Below are 16,670 nucleotides of genomic sequence, written 5' to 3' on the forward strand. Positions count from 1 at the left end.
TAAAGGAAGGAGATCGGAACACTAAGTTTTTTCACCTAACCACCCTCAAGCACCGTGCTAGTAACAGGATCTATGGTATCAGAAAGGGGCAGGAGCTGTTAACTGAAGAATCTGCCATCTCGGAAGAAGTTGTTTCCCTTTTCTCTAGCCTTCTCTCTGAGGACCCAATGCTTTCCAATTTGGACCAAGAGGATTTGTTACACTATATCCCTCAGCTCATTCAACCTATCCATAATAAACAGCTCTGTGCTATTCCTAATGCTTCGGAAGTTAGAGAGGCTCTCTTTTCTCTGCCTGCTGACAAGGCTCCAGGCCCGGATGGTTTTCCCACTTTTTTCTTCCAAAGGTTCTGGCCGGTGATCATGGGAGAGGTTTTTTAGGCTGTCCAGGAATTCTTTGGAGCCAAATCTATTCTCAAGGAGCTAAACTCGACTTTTGTGGTTCTCATTCCTAAATCCCCTGGGGCGGACTCGTTGGACAACTTTAGACCTATTAGTCTGTGCAACTCACTCTACAAGATCATCTCTAAAGTTCTCACTTTAAGAATGCTCAAGATCTTGCCCATGATAATCTCGCAGCATCAATTAGGTTTTGTTCCAGGGAGACAAATTTTGGATTCTATCCAGATGGTGCACGAAGTCATCCACTCTCTTGAGGCATCCAAACAGGAAGGTATGTTTCTCAAACTGGATCTTTCTAAAGCTTATGACAGGGTGGACTGGTCTCTCCTTGGGAAGGTCCTCTCGACTTTTGGCTTTGACAGTAAAGTTTGCAAAATTATCTCTCAATTGGTGTCCACCTCCTCCTTGGCTATTCTAGTTAATGGAGTCCCTTCTAATTTTTTCAAACCTTCCAGAGGCCTCAAACAAGGAGACCCCCTTTCGCCCATTTTGTTCATCATTTTAGCTGAATGCTTAGGAAGGATTATAGACTGTAGAAAGTGTGAGGCTAGCATCAAAGGGATCCTTCCCTCCTCTAATTGTGTTCCCTTCACTCATCAGCAATTTGTTGACGATACTATCTTGGGGGGGAAGCTTCTGTCAAAGAGGCCAGAGCCCTGAAGAAGATTCTTGATACTTACTCCAGTGGGACGGGTCAGCTGATTAATTGGAACAAAAGCTCGCTCTTTTTCATCAACACCTCTGATGTTAGACAAAGAAAAATCGCCAGGATTCTGGGTTGTGGGGTAGGCTCTTTCCCCTCTACCTATCTTGGTCTCCCTTTGGGATCCTCACCCCCAGAGTCTTTTTGGAATGGTATTTTGGACAGATTCAACAAGAAGATGGCTGGTTGGAAAGGGGTCTCTCTTAGTCAATTGGGGAAATGCCTCTTAGTCAAATCTTCTCTTCAAAATCTGCCAATCTACGCCCTGAGTCTCTTTGGAATTCTGGGGAAAATAGCTGAAAGAATGGAGAAAATCCAGAGAGACTTCCTTTGGAATGGTAATGAAGGGAAGAAAAGATACCCTCTTGTTTCTTGGGAGAAGGTTTTCCTCCCCAAGAGGTACGGAGGTCTGGGCATTAGAAAGATCACCCACCTCAATAAGGCTCTCCTAGCTAAACAAATATGGCGGATCTTCAGTAGCACCGGTGAATGGAGGGACACCCTAGTAAACAAGTACCTTAGAAGACCCACTCTTCTTTTCACCCTTTTTAATGAAGATATCCCAAAAGGATCGAACATTTGGAATGGGATCATGAAAGCCAGGGACCTGGCTAAGGCCAGGATATCATGGAAATTGGGAAATGGGAAGGACATCCAGTTCTGGTCGGATAGATGGCTTTCCCAAGATCCACTTATCAATAACCCTATTTTTGAGAGATGGCTGCAAGCTTGTACTGATCAAATTGGGTCCAAAATTTGTGATTATTGGAATGGCCAGGAATGGAGTGACCTATCCCTCATCTCTGAGGACTTGAATCCTATAATGCTTATGCTCAATTCCATGATTCCTATCAATTTGGGGGATGAGCTGGTCTAGAGGGATAATCCCAATGGAAGATACTCTGTTGCCTCAGGCTATAATTCCCTTTGGAGCTTAAAAGAGAAGGCCCCTTGGGCGGAGGCTTGGATTCTGGGTCTCACTCCAAAGATCAACATTTTTTACTGCCTGGCTCTTCAGAACAAAATCCTTACTCATGACAATCTCATGAAGCGAGGACATGTTATGCCCAGTAGATGTCCCTTGTGTAAGAATCCGGCTGAGACCGGAAATCACATTTTCATCTTATGTGACTATGCCAGGGAGGTGTGGAATGTCATCACACATGATAATGAAACCCTCTGGTGCAAACCGGATAATCTCATGGATTTTTTCCATCAGTGGAAAGGTCTTTGTAAGATTGCTGGTCGGCAGGATCACTCGGACTGGATTTTACCCCATTTTTGCTGGGGAATTTGGAAGGAAAGGAATAATAGAATATTTAGAGACAGAGAGGAGCCGGCTATAATCCTTGGCAGGAAGGTCTCGAGGAATATAAAGGAAAATCTCCAAGTGCTGAAGGAGGAAGAAGAAGAAGAAGGGGATAGAAAGATAGCTAAAGAAAAAGACAGGAACCTCAAAAGGCAGGATGCTAGCTGGCTTCTCCCCCCAGATGGTTGGTCAAAAGCCAACTTTGATGGGGCTTCTAAGGGTAACCCAGGCCCTTCAGGTTGCGGTGGAATCATAAGAAATAGCTATGGGGAGGGAATAGCTGCCTTTGCTTCCCCGCTGGGAATCCAGACTATTCATCTGGCTGAAGCAAGAGCTGCGAGTAAGGTGGTCAAGTTGGCTTTTGAAGCTGGGATTACTAAACTCTGGCTTGAGGGGGACTCCAAAAACATTATCAATACCATTAATGGTATTTCCCCTCCCTCGTGGACGATTGCGAACATAATTGTTGAGACTTGCGCCACTCTCACAAAGTTCGATAAGGTCCACGTCACTCATGTTTATAGAGAGGCAAACCCAGTCGCTGATTGGTTTGCTAATAAAGGGGTTAACGCCACCAATAATCTGACCTGGCATGCCGGAAAAGATTTTCTGGCAAAGGCAAAGTTGCTTATCGACCAAGATAAAATCTTGGAAAGGACGGCTCAAATCCAATGCAATTATGGATAATAAAGATTGCTTAATAAATGGTAAGTGCCATTATTGAAATCGTGATTTTCACCAAAAAAAGGGGTTTCCTCTGACATTTCGACACATTTGAAAGGATGATACCATTATTTTCAAAAAGGGGTATATTCACGGGTATCATAAAAGAAACATCACCATTTTTTCGAATGCAAATAACTTGCACAGTTCAGAGTTCATGAGAATTGTGGAAGCTGATCAGGTAAACATGACGGGTGAGAGGAGCAGAAAGGAGCCGGTGGGGGAAGTTCAGAAGTGGAAGAACAAGGCCAAAGTTTGGAGAGAGCTGGAAAAGGGTGGGGTTACAAATTTCTTCGAGAAACTTCATGGCTCGGATCCTGAGATCACTAACAGCATGGTGAATTCGTGGAATAATGGTAAGGTTAAGGTGAACGGGGTCTACTTTCAAATTATTGAGGATGTGGTTGCTGAAGTCACAGGGATTCCGATGGAGGGGCATAAATTCTTCAGAGACAAGAAGATGTCTTCTAATGCAATCAAGGATTTTGTGAAAAACACTGAAGAGCTGAACAAGCTGGGCAAGAAAGAGACATTTTTTGTAACGGATAATATAAAGAAGCCCTGGAGGTATGTTCTCTACGCTGTCATTGAATATATAACCCTAGACCCCAGGTTTGATAGGGTTAGGACTCACCATTTTGTGATTCTGAATCATTTTCGCCATGGTAGTAAGATCTCCTTCCCGTATTATCTTTTTAACTCGATGAACAAGGCCATTTCTAGTTTTAAAAAGAAAGCTACCGTCAACCCGGCCTTGCATGAGGGTCTTCTACTTCTGATTCATGAGCATTTTCACGCTCAAACCATTAGCAAAAACCCTATCCAGGGGGCGGATGTTGACAAGAGCAGCTCCAGTTTTTCCTCAGATTCTGACGATGTTGAGAGCATCAGCTCTGATGAGGTTTTTGAGCATTCAGGTAAGAAGACTAAAAGCCATAAGAAGGATTACCCCTCTATCAAATTACCCAGCAGAAAGAGCCCTAGAGGTCATACCCCAGCTAAAACTGGCTCTGTTGAGGTGGAGGAGGAAATGGATACTGATGATTCTGACAAGGTTTCGAAGGAGGAGCTGGATGAGGACAAACTGAGAAAAAGACAGAAGAGGGAGGGAGAGAGCATGGAGCGCTCCAGTAGTCAGGGAAAGGATTCTCTGCCCATTCCCCTCTCCCCTATACATCCTCAGCCTCCTTTGGAGGAAAATGACAACTCTGGACAGATTGAGGGGGAAGTGCAAGTTAATAACAGAAGGAAGGCTTGGAAGAACTTCAATGTGAGAACGGCCACTATGGGAATCTACAGAGAGGTGATGAACCCCCAACTCCTGGTGGACGACCTCGAGAAGCCTAGACTCAATGAGCTAATTAACCCAGCTATGGTGGCTATTTCTGATAATGCAAGAGAAACGGGCATGAATCTGTTGAACAATGCCCGCAATAGCATGATCGACAACTTCAGATCAATTAAATGAATTTTCCATGAGCTCGAGGATGTCAGAGATAGGGTTTCCCAAATGGAAAAAATCAAGAGCAAGACAGGTGCAGAAAGCCAAGGCGATCGGAACAGCTGGGAGACTCTGATGGAGAGGAGAGTAAAAAATATTGAGAACTACAATCATAACCTGGCAAGTCAAATGATCTCCCTCCTCGCTTTGATCAATGACAACATCCTCTCTCTCTTGGAAAATCTCAAAGACAGGAACCAGATGGAGGAAGATGATAAATAGAACAGAGACAAAGATAGGTTGGATGTGGATAAAGCCAAGGACAGCACTATGGAGCAGGATTTGACGAACACCCAGAATCATAAGGAAGAAGAGCAACAAGAGTGCGCCGAAGCTGCCCAGACCATGCTCGAGATGGAGAAGTAGTCTGCTAGGTTGGGTCTCTGTCCTTTGGTTTTTGTTCCTCCTGGCTTTGGCTTTTTGTCTGGTCTCTATTTTTCTGGTTGGTTCTCTGGCCTTTTAGTGGGCAGTTGTTTCGGGCTGGGCCTTTGGGCTTATTTTCAGCCGTAAGGCTTATGTTTTGGCTGGGCATTTTTTCGCTTATTTTCAGCCTTTCTTGTTGTTAAACTTATGGGTTTTAGGACCCCTTAAAACCTGTTTACCTTATCAAAAACTTTCATAAATCCCATATCTTATTTTTTAGCAAAGAGTCCATTTCTTCTTTCATTGTAGACTCTCACTAAATCTTTATATCCACTTGCACAGCTTCATCATGACATTCAGGTCCACCAGCATTAGTAAGTAAAATAGAATAAAAGGAAGGAGAAAATCTTTCTGGAGGTCTACTCATCTTTGTTGACCATCTAACATTCACTGTGGTGTGTGGTATTTGTTGTTGCAGTTGTTGCACATCATGAGAAATTGTTGGAACATCATCTTTTGGAGTATCATCCAGCACTACATAATCATTTTCTTTCTTCTTATGTTGCTGCAACAGATCTTTGTACAACACTTTCTCATTGAATATGACATCCTTACTTTTTATAATTTTACAATTTCTAAAATCCCAAAGCCTATAACCAAATTCATTAATGTCATATCCAACAAATACACATTTCTTTGACTTAGCTTCCAGCTTGATTCTATTTTCAAAATCTATATGAGCAAATGCTTCACAACCAAAGGTTTTGATAAAAGAATAACTCACCTTCTTACTAGTCCATGCTTCCTCTAGAATACCACAACCCAAAGGAGTAGAGGGACCTCTATTAATAAAATATACAGTAGTATTAATAGCCTTTTCCCACATATTTAAGGGCAAACATGCATGCAACCTCATGCTTCTTACACACTCCATTATAGTCATGTTCATGCATTCAGCCACTCTATTTTTCTATGGAGTCCTTGAAACAGTTTTATATCTACGAATACCATTAGTGGAGCAATAATCTTCAAATTCATGACTACAATACTTACCACCATTATTGGACCTGAAACATTTTAATTTCTTTCCAGTCTCATTTTCAACCAAGCATTTCCATTTCTTAAAAGTTTGAAATACATCAATTTTTTTTCTAAAGAAATAAACCCATACTTTTCTAGTTGCATCATCAATAAATATAACATAATAATGAGACCCACCAAGGAAAGATACCTGAGTTGGTCCCCAATCTTCACAAAACTCACTTTCTCTTTTTTCCATACACACAACTTTCATCGAAATCCATGTTAGCACATTTTAGACCTGGTAAAACTTTATTTGAATGAAGTAGTTTCATACCTTTCTCGCTCATGTGCCCAAGTCTATTATGCCATAGAATTGTATTAGAATCTATAGTAGTTATTTGTTCTCCTTGCTCAACTCTAGCGACTGTTCTTGAACATTCATTTTTCTCTTGAAACAATCAAAATAGAAGGAACAATATGACCTGTACAAAGATATAAGGTGCCTATTTTCACATATTTTGCTACTACAAGGGAACCTTTTGAAACCTTCCAATTTTTATCAATAAAAGTAACTACACAACCCTCATCACCAAGTTGTCCTACTGAAATTAAATTTTTACTTAGCCTTGGAACATGTCTTACCTCATGTAGTAGCCAATGATTCCCATTCTACAACTTAATTGTAACTTTTCCCTTTCCAACAATCTGATAGGGTTCATTACACCCCAAATAAACAAGCCCAAAATCCCCTTAGCCATAATCAATGAAATAACCTCTATGAGGTGTAGCATGAAATGAAGTACAAGAATCTAAAACCCATGAATCATCAACACTTTCTAAGAAAAGAAGCAAAGTATCCTCTTCAAATTTGTTTATTACCACATTTTCCTCCTTGTTCCCTTCTAGTTTGTCTCCTTCATTATTCTTTTGAGTCTAGCAACCTTTCTTCTTATGCCCTGATTTCCCATAGTACCAGCAATCTCTTGGTCCTCTGGATTGAGACCTCTTCCCCTTTGACTTTCCTCTTGATTTCTCATAATAACACCAATCACATCATCATATTTTAGGGTATGAGATCTAAGAAAAAAATTACTCATGGCCATTACCAAGTCATTCCATCTTTCAGGAAAAGAACACAAAATCAAGAGAGCCCTAATTCCTTCATCAAAATTGATACCCACAGAAGATAACTGACTAGTAATAGTATTAAAATCATTTAAATGATCTATAGCAGATTCACCTTCTGTCATTTTCATATTACATAAATGCTTCATGAGAAATACCTTGTTTGAAGTGGAGGGATTTTCATACAATTTCGCTAGGGTTTGCATCAACTCTTTTGTTGTCTTTTCTTTTGTAATATTAAATGCCACCAATGGTGCCAGGCATAATCGAATGCTTCCAAGTCCCTTTCTATCCAAAAGATCCCAATCATCATTTTTCATACATCCTTGATTCTTGGTTTTTCCTTGCAACGGCTTCCATAAATCCTTTTGATAAAGATAGTCCTCCATTTGCATTTTCCATACTTAAAATTTTTTCCCATTAAACTTTCCAACCCTTAGCTTACCCTCATCTACCGTCACTCTCACACAACTGTGAGACTCCCACTCAACCATGAGACCTTCTATAGAGGATCGCTAAAAAAAAAAGTTGATGGTCTCACTAAAAAAAATGATGACCGTCTACCTCTAATACCACTTGTTAGGATTAACCTTAGATAGAAATAAAGTTACATGCAAATATAACCAATACCAAAAAATAGTAGATCACATAAAAAAGAACATAAGACACCAAGATTTAACGTGGTTCACCCAATCCCTAGGCTATGTCCACCAACAGCAAGTCCAATATTATTATGATCCAGTGATTACAAGTTGATTATAATCTGTAATCCCTTATAGCTCAATACTGCCACAAGAACCAATTTTCCCATCACACATTATAAAAATCCCTAACCCTAAGCCTTGTATACAATCTTTTTGCCACTTACAAAACTAGGGCTAGAATGATAGAAAATAATAGTGAATGCATTTTACAATATAAGGTATTTTTGTCTTTGGGGGCATTACCCCCAAAAAACCCCATGAGGGCATTGCCTCTTGACCCCACCTTGTACTATCAAGCGCACCTGGGGCAATACCCCAGGACCTCACAGGGGCACTGCCCCCAAACCCCCATTGAAATAATCTAGAGGGAAACTGCATCAAATAAACCTGTGAGTCTAATTAGGCTCCACATCACAACAATTATTGTTCTTACCTTGTGACCATGTGAATAGCAACAATCTTTTTGAATAGTGGGCCATCACCATGTGTCATCATGTCACTATCTTGCAAATATTAAAATACCTCCAAAATTTTATAATGACAAAGCAATAACCCTTAATTATCTTTAATCTGATAGTCCTGGAGAAACTTCATTTTGTTATCAATGCTAGTACCTTCAACCAATCAAAAACCATCTTTATGCCACACAATTCTAACACCTAATTGCCACATCACCAGGCTCAATCCACATCGTGGCATGTCACACCTCCGCAACCTTTAACCATGGTTTCACTTTAACTCTGGTGACCCCACAATCTATAGAAATTTTCCATTTCGCAACTCAAATCAAAGGTTAGACTAAACCTCATGCAAACCAACAATCAAAGACTATTCACAAACCCTTAAGCCTTATCGCACAATCACTGCCTTAGTTTAATATAACATATTATTGAGGCCACTACGAGATTGAAACTATCTTAACTAATTCACTAAGTCATGGTTAGGGAAAAACTTAACTGCTAACTCGCTACGACTCAGTGATCAAAGAGAAAAGACTTGATTTGTTGGGTCGCACCATTTGTTGCTAGATTTTGATAAGGAGTCTCAATCGTGCAACTAACCATAGTCACATGGTCACAAATTTAAAACACGAGAGCCCTTTATCAAAAAATAAAAGGTTTAACATCAAGTGCCACTTTTTTAGGTATTTAAAAGTTTAAAACTTGAAGGGCACAGGCCTAAAAACAACAGTTTTCCTAGGGTAAAGTATTTTTATGAAAATTTCAAAGAAACCCTAGGTACCTGGCATAGATTAAAAAATTCAAAATAAGATTTTTTCCAGGGAATGAAAACATTTCATAACTAATCCAAACTACTCAATGGTTTAGAAAAAATTAATAATATAATTTGGATAAAAAGGCTTATTTAAAATGAGGGCTAGCAAAACCCAAACTTGTTGGATATGTCAGAAGACATCAAGCACTCGAGAAAATTATTGGAGATCAATCAGTAGGTACAATGACAAAGAACATGTTAAAAGGTACATGTTTGCTTACTGAATTTGAACCTAGATTTGTAAAAGATGCTTTGAAGAATGAAAGTTGGATTGAAGCTATGAATGAAGAAATTGATCATATTGAAATGAATAAGACTTGGACTCTTGTTCTTAGGCCCAAGGATAAGAATGTAATTAGCACAAAATGGGTATTCAAAAATAAAGTGAATGAGAATGGAGAAGTTTCAAGAAATAAGGCAAGGCTATTTTGCAAGGGTTATGCTCAAGAGGAAGCTATTGAATATGGAGAAATTTTTGCTCTTGTTTCTAGACTTGAAGGTATTAGAACACTCCTTGCATATGTAGCACACAAAGGATTCAAAGTGTATCAGATGGATGTGAAATCAGCATTCCTGAATGGAATCTTAGAAGAGGAAGTCTACATAGAGCAACCAAAAGGTTTTGTTGATCCTAGCAAAAGGGACATGGTTTGTAGGCTACACAAATCTTTGTATGGTCTCAAACAAGCCTCGAGAGCATGGTATGAGAGATTACATAGGTATCTCATAAAGATTGGTTTTCAAAGAACTAATGATAACAGTGCCTATACATTAAAGAAGGACCAGATAAGAAGATTGTGTTGGCAAAAAAAATTTGGATGATACATTGTTTACTGGAAATGATGATCTGTGTAAATCCTTTTCTGAGGAAATGAATAAGGAATTTGAAATGTCAATGTTTGGAGAGATCAAAATATTTTTTGGTTTGCATATTCAACAGAAGAAGGATGGTATCTATATTACTCAATCAAAATACATCAAAGAGATACTAAAGAAGTTTGAATGGAAGATTCTAGACTAGTTGGAACACCTATGTCAACTGGACATAAGCTTTCCAAATATGATGATTCAAAATAAGCATATTAGAGTACATATAGATCAATGATTGGAAAACTTTAATATGTGGTGCATACAAGACATGATATAGCATTAGTAGTTAGAATGGTGGCAAGATTCTCTGCTAATCCAAAAGAAAATCATATGATGGCAATCAAGAGAATCATGAGGCATCTAAAGGGTACTAAAGATTATGGTTTGTGGTATAAGAAAGGAGGCAACTTTGAACTGAAAACATTCACTGATGTTGATTGGGCAGGAAGCATTGATGATAGGAAGAGCACTAGTGGTGGAGCATTCTTTCTTGGAAAGAGGATAGTATCTTGGACAAGCAAGAAGAAAAATTGTATCTCTCAGTCAACTGCAAAAGTAGAATATGTTGTTGCAACAATCAATTGTTCAAATATTGTTTGGTTCAAACAATTGTTGATAGGTATAAAGGAAGATATCAAGATCTAGTTTTTGTTTTCTATGATAACACCAGTACAATTGACATTTCCAAGAATCATGTGATGCATACCAAAACCAAGCACATTGCAATTAAGTGTCATTTCTCAAGAGAATTAGTGAAAGATAAGGAAGTAAGATTGGAATATGTGAATACAAAAGAACATATTGCGGACATATTCACCAAGCCATTACCTAAGGATGCATTTTTGTATCTAAAGGGTAAGCTAGGGGTGATTCCCCTATTTGAAGCTCACTAATCAAATTTTAGTGATGCATCAACCAAGCATGTTGAAGATTAGTCAAGTTGATGTAGTATTGTAAAGGGAAGATTCCATATGAATCAGTACATTAGGTACATGGAAGCTTAATAAATGCTATCTTTAGCATAGGATGTCAAAGAGGGAGAGCTCTATCATAAGGGAAATTTTATGTCTGATATAGAGAGAGTTTCGTCATATATCAAAGATATCAAAGAGGGAGAATGAACTTGAGTTTGATATTGCAGTCATTATAATCAAATTAATTAGAAATCATTCCAAAGGAAAAGTTTGATGAAGAATAAACTTTGAGAGTTTTTTGACAAAGGGAGAAACCAAAATTAAAGGGAGTTCACACTGATAGAGGGAGTTCTCATGATTGAGAATTAGAATGAAACTAAGGATAATATTCTTACTTTATTTTTCTCTAAAATTTCATTGTATTATGAAATATTGTGTTTCCATCAATGCCAAAGAGGCAGATTGTTGAAAAAAATTGATCAATTGTATATTATCTTTGATGTTACACAAAATGTCATATCTTTACTAGTCAATATCTACCAAGCTCACTCAGGTGATGAAGACAATTTCCTATGTCTGCCAAGCATTCCAGCGTTTACCAAGTTCAAGAGACAGTGTCTACCAAGTTCACTTGGGCACCAAGGAGAAGTTCGCAAAAGTTTAGTGTTAATCAAGCTCACTTGGGTAATAAGGAAAAGTTGGCATGGAACCAGTATGAACTGAACTCACCCAGTTACCAAAGGAAGTCTATTTAGTTGCAGTGTTAACTTATTCTACTTGGTTAACATGGGAAAATTATTTCAGAGTTAGTGTCTACTGAGCTAGGTTGGCTAATGAAGGATTTTCTTGAATCATCATATTTAGTTTAATCAATTTATCTGTTAAGTCTAGCCGACTTGACAAGGCAAAAGATATAAGGTCAAGCTGTGGGATTGAAAATGAGATGCATGGGATTGAAAAGATAAATCAAGGAAGCAAATTGGAAGGATAGCAGAGTATCCTGAGTTGACCGAGCTACAGAGTTTTATCTGATCAAGGATCCAATATTCAAGCTAGAATTGAGATCTGAAATTAGCAACAGAGGTGCATTAGCAATTAGGTCATTTCATTGTTACTTTCTAACCATTGTAGCAGTGAATCAAATCTCTTAACAGAGTTAGCTTAATAGCTATATGTGTTGTTTAGTGTGGAGCCTGATCAGTCCCCAAGTGGGAGATTGTTAGATTGTGGTGACTGATTAGGAAAGTATTGTACATACTTCATAAATTCTTTGGGGCTTGGGGCATCACCTCGAAAAAAGATTTGGGCCCTATTTTATTAGGATTTTGGGCCAACACGTAATTATTAATTATAACCCTAAAGTGGTAAAAATACTTGTATAAAAGAGCTTAGGGTGAGGGATTGCTTCATAGTTGTGATGCAAAATTGGTTCTTGTGGTGGTATTGAGCTGTAAGGGGTTACAGATTGTAATAAGGTTATAATCATTGGATCGTAATAATATCAGACTTGTTGTTTGGTGGACGCAGCCCAGGGATTGGGTGAACCACATTAAATCTTGGTGTCTTGTGTTCTTTTCTATGTGATCTATTATTATTTTTTATTGGTTATATTTGCATGTAATTGTTATTTTTGTCCGTGGTTTAATACTAACAATATGTCAAATCCTTTAACAAGGTGGCATTTTTAGATTGAAGTGTATAAAGACCTCTAACAAGGCCACTCCTAACAGGGTGATTAAATCTTTTAATAGGGTCACACCTAATAGTGTGTTTTGTAACCTTTAACAGGGTTAGCTCTTAACAGGGCTCACTTTAGAAGAGTGAAAATAAGTAACTAGTCACAATTGGTGGTTTTTTTCAAATTGGGTTTCCATGTTAAATCTTGGTGTCACTTGTATTCATGTTATTTTGTTTATGTGTCTGCAACTAAGTTAATTACAATTAATCACACTTAACATCTTAAGATTTGCATATTCATTATTTGCCGAGTTACAGTTGATATTGTAGTGCTTTCTGAGTTACAACATATTGGTAGTGTTAACCGAGTGCCTATGTGTTAACTGAATTGCAGCAGTATTTTCAGTTTCAACAAAATTTGATTTTTATTTTTTTTGACATCTAAGGGATCTGGGATTTTTTTTGTGGTAATTGATTCACCCCTCCCCTCTCAATTACTCCTCTCATATTTCCAACATGAAGATGATTGGAAAAATGAAAAATGAGTTTCTCCCTATGGATTACTAGGTGAATTTATTGAGAAAAATGCAAAATTTGAGGCAAAAGGACATGAGAATAAAGGAATATACTAAACAATCATACAATTAGGTATTAGATTTGGATACACAGATGAGAAAGTTGAGAAAGTGGCTAGATAGCTGAATGGTTTGAGGAAATCAATTCAAGATGAGATCAACTATGTTAATATGGACATCATAGAAGAAGCATATCAATATGCCCTAAAGGCTAAAGAAATATTGGGAAAAGAGGCATGATCAAAGATAGAGAGGAAGAGGTGGAAGATTTCAAAGAAGAAAATGCAGAACATATGGATAAATTAACAAATTTGATGGAACAGTGCAAGACAAAGGAAAGTCATAATGGAAGGAAGAACCTGCTAGCAAAAGAGGTTATTACACTAGAGGTAGCTATATTGGTTACTCTAGAAATAATAATGGTGGAAAAAGAGAAGAAAGATCTTGGTTTAAAGGTACTTGTTATAAATGTGGAGAAGAGGGACATAGAGCCTTTGAATGTACCAACTCTAGAAAGAATATTGGAGGTAGTAGTAGAAGCACTTTGGCTTGTGAAGAAGTTGTTGAAACACCTAATGAATCTGAAAATGGTGAGAACCTGATGTTAAGAAGGATCTTGTGGAATGAAGAAGTTTATGGAGAGCCTATTTTGAGAACAAGTTTTTTCAAAACCAAATGTAAGATAGTTAGACAATGTTGTAAGGTAATTATTGATAGTGGAAGTTTTGACAATTTGACATCTAAGGAGAAATTATGGCTACATGTTTTAAACACATTTGTGAATATTAGAAAAACTTAAGTACATTGTTGGTATTTCATATTATGGTAGCAATTATGTGGATGGAGAAATCATAATTATAGCTAGTTTTTTTTAAAGTAAGAGAAATGAAAGAAAATTTATCATGAGAATCAGGCTATTGAGGAAAACAATTATAGGTACCTAAATGGAAATTTATTAAAAAATATGCCTCATTTATTTACCTAATTGAGGAGGGAAATTTGTCAAGCTAGGTAGGAGAGGCTAAAAATATTGTGGATATCCTCTTTGTCAAGAGAAATCTTTAAATGTTGGTGTATGGAATGAAATAATTCCATGTGTCTAAAGGAAGCTTTTGAGTATGGCCTTATAGATGTAGCAATTAATAAAGTGGTTATTGTAATCATTGTCCCTCTAGTACTACTTTTTTTTAATTAAGGTTTAACGATTGTCAATTTTGGAGATTTTTGGCATCAAGGGATGAAGGATTTTTACGAGTACAAGTTAACTTCTTTCTCTAAGTTGATACTCTTATGAGAATATTTTTTGAAATTTTTGGTTTATGTTTTTATTTTTCCTTCTATGTTGATGTTGATGAATTTGATGGATACATGTGTTATGAAGGAAATATTTTGGAGAAGGGTTTGGGGTTTTGTGAAGAGATCAAATATAAATGGTTTCTCAAAGAGCTAGTGAAATTGTGATTAAGAATTATCACCCTTATCTAGATTGAGATATCACTTGGAGGACCTTTATCTAGAATAATTTAGTGTTTTTGATTCAATGTTTTGGACTACAAGCTCAAGGGTTTAACTCAAAGCTCCATCTTATGAGGATTATGAGATAATTCAGGGGAGTTCAACTTGATTTTGGATTTGGATTTGGATTTTTAATCAACTATTTTCTCAAAAATATGTACCTTTTCCTCTTTTTTCTTGCTCAAGAGGCGAACCCCTTGATGAAGTGAATCAAATTATTTTTTTGAAAATAAATTGATTCCATGAAACTCCCAATTGAAGAGGTAACTAACTTATAATAATTTTCACAACATGAGATTGATTCCATTATATAATTTAAAAAATAATTCAATGAAAGTATATCATTAGTATACAACTTTAGCACCACTTCAATATCAATGGTCACTTTTGGCTCACTTCTTCCGCTAGCTAATACACTAAACTTTACACTACACTTCACACTTAACTTATGTGGCAAGACCTATTGGAAATAATAATATATTATTTAGTGGAGTTACATGTTTCAAATGCAATAATTATGGACACATTTCTAGAGATTATAGATCACAAGTAAATTAGAATGGACCAAGGTATAGAATTTCAATTTTTACACTAAGTGTAATAATCTAGGGCATAAAACTAGATATTGCAAATTTCATGGATTTGTGAGCAATATAATAATGCCTAAAGTTAGAAGGAATAAATATAATGCAAGAAGGAATAATAGTATTAATTTGACAACCTATGAGAATATTAATAGGACTTTTGTAAATGAAATTAATGGTGGAAATGAGAAGGCACATAAAGAAAAAAAGAGAAGAATATTACATCAAATAAGGGAGTATCAATACCAAGTATTGAACCTTGTTCATAACCTAGTTGTCTACAATATCCTGAGATGGACCAATTATGAAAAGATTGTTCAATCCCCAATTTAGATAGTTACATAGTACAAGATTTGATTAAGGTATACTAAGGTAGATACTTGATATCTCTGATCACAAACCTTGATATGGTGATATGAGACATTGAAGTGAAAAATCATGATTATTATCTTTGTAGCAACTTTTTTCTAGATGAGACCTAACACATTAACCATAGAGAAAATTGATATCTTTGTATCAAAATATTAGACACACATTTTTTCAGCCAACAAAGAAGGAGATGATTACATTGCTTCATTTTCATTTCCATAACCATATTATGGTGAGAACTAAGAAGACCAAAGAGTCTTGTTTTATGTGGAGGTAATGGATGTGGTCCAAACTTTAGGAGGGTTAAGACAATCAATGTTTGTTCTTGATGAAATTGAGGAAGAGTAGCAAGAGATGGGTAGGAAAAATAAAATAAATGCAGAGTTTTAAGGGTTTGTTAAGTTAATAATAGAACTATGGGAGCAACCTCATCTAAAATATTTTGAACTAGAGATTGACATACCATTTAGAGAGTTAGGCTTTCATGGAGTTTCTTTCAAAGCCTCTTCTTTTATTATTCCCACTATAAACTATTTGGTAAAGTTTTTTGAACTACCTTTCTTAGTAAAACCATAGTGTGATTGAGATGATAACTTGAGAGAGTAGGACTTGGAAAAATGGCATTTGATATGGCGATTGTTTTCAAAGACTTCAAGCAGGATGTACTATGCATTGATGTCATTCAACAATCTTCTCTTGATGGCATCAAAGAATGGTTGAACATGAAACTAAAACATGGGATGAATTAAAAGTTGAAGCCAGAAATGCAGACAAGGAAAATGGAGAAGACTCTGACAGTGAAGAAAAAAGATCACGGCGAAAGGTAAAAGCTACAGGGAAGTCTCAGGCACCTGAAAAGTTTTTATAACACAATTAATCAAAATTTAATGACTTTTAGGTTCCCTTCCATTCTATAAAAATGGTGTGGGTTGAATCTCTTACCTGCGCTTTCCCTTGCCTGAAGACAACACACAAAAACCCTCTCACACACGCACTTGCAATCTGTCGGATACAAAATGAAATTTTTACTTTTCTTTTT

At 37.0% G+C, this 16,670-nt stretch overlaps 1 pseudogene; it reads left to right on the plus strand.

The window, feature by feature from the left end:
- The window catches only part of LOC149561981 (FACT complex subunit SPT16-like), a 107,233-nt pseudogene extending 90,853 nt beyond the window's left edge, over window positions 1-16,380 (plus strand).
- The last annotated feature ends 290 nt before the right edge of the window (window positions 16,381-16,670 follow it).

The sequence above is a fragment of the Cupressus sempervirens genome, chromosome 4 (assembly GCF_028749045.1).
Source record: "Cupressus sempervirens isolate cs-2001-9-10 chromosome 4, ASM2874904v1, whole genome shotgun sequence".
Classification (NCBI taxonomy): domain Eukaryota; kingdom Viridiplantae; phylum Streptophyta; class Pinopsida; order Cupressales; family Cupressaceae; genus Cupressus; species Cupressus sempervirens.